Genomic DNA, 784 nt, shown 5'->3' on the forward strand with positions numbered 1-784 from the left:
ACAAACCTTTTGATTAACAGCCGAATGCACTAACCAATTGCACCACAGAGACTGTGCACGCAGTTGCTGCTAAATGGCTATCTGGGGTTCTCTTCGGACAACTGTTGAACACAAAAGGCAAGGCCGTCCCTGGATGGGCTTGAACCACCAATCTTTCAGTTAACAGCCAAATGCGCTAACCAATTGCGACACAGAGACTGTGCATGCAGTTGCTGCTAAATGGCTATCTGGGGTTCTCTTCAGACAACTGTTGAACACAAAAGGCAAGACCATCCTTGGGTGGGCTTGAACCACCAACCTTTTGGTTAACAGCCAAATGCGCTAACCAATTGCGCCACAAAGACTGTGCACGCAGTTGCTGCTAAGTGAGGAGGGAGGAGGGTGGAGGGAGGAGGGAAGGGGGTGGAGGGAGGAGGGTGGGGGATGAGTGTGGAGGGAGGAGGGTAGAGGGTGGAGGGAGGAGGGTGGAGGGAGGAGGGTGGAGGGAGGAGAGTGGAGGGAGGAGGGAGAAGGGTGGAGGGTGGAGGGAGGAGGGTGGGGGATGAGTGTGGAGGGAGGAGGGTGGAGGGAGGAGGGTAGAGGGTGGAGGGAAGAGGGTGGAGGGAGGAGGGTGGAGGGAGGAGGGTGGAGGGTGGAGAGAGGAGGGTGGAGGGAGGAGGGTGGAGGGAGGAGGTCGGATATCCGCGGTCGGATATCCGCGGATAATGTGTCCGGATATCCACGTTCATGGGGATATCTAAAAGGCCAGATTCGGATATCCGCACCAGATCCGGATATCTCGGTA

The 784-nt window shown here is 56.6% G+C and overlaps 1 non-coding gene across 1 annotated transcript; it reads right to left on the reverse strand.

Annotated features, from left to right (window-relative positions):
- Window positions 1-270: 270 nt before the first annotated feature.
- Window positions 271-344, reverse strand: TRNAN-GUU (transfer RNA asparagine (anticodon GUU)). Its single transcript has one exon. It is a non-coding gene; the product is annotated as a tRNA-Asn (tRNA).
- Between the last annotated feature and the right edge of the window lie 440 nt (window positions 345-784).

Source organism: Hyperolius riggenbachi, chromosome 1 (genome assembly GCF_040937935.1).
Source record: "Hyperolius riggenbachi isolate aHypRig1 chromosome 1, aHypRig1.pri, whole genome shotgun sequence".
NCBI classification, from domain to species: domain Eukaryota; kingdom Metazoa; phylum Chordata; class Amphibia; order Anura; family Hyperoliidae; genus Hyperolius; species Hyperolius riggenbachi.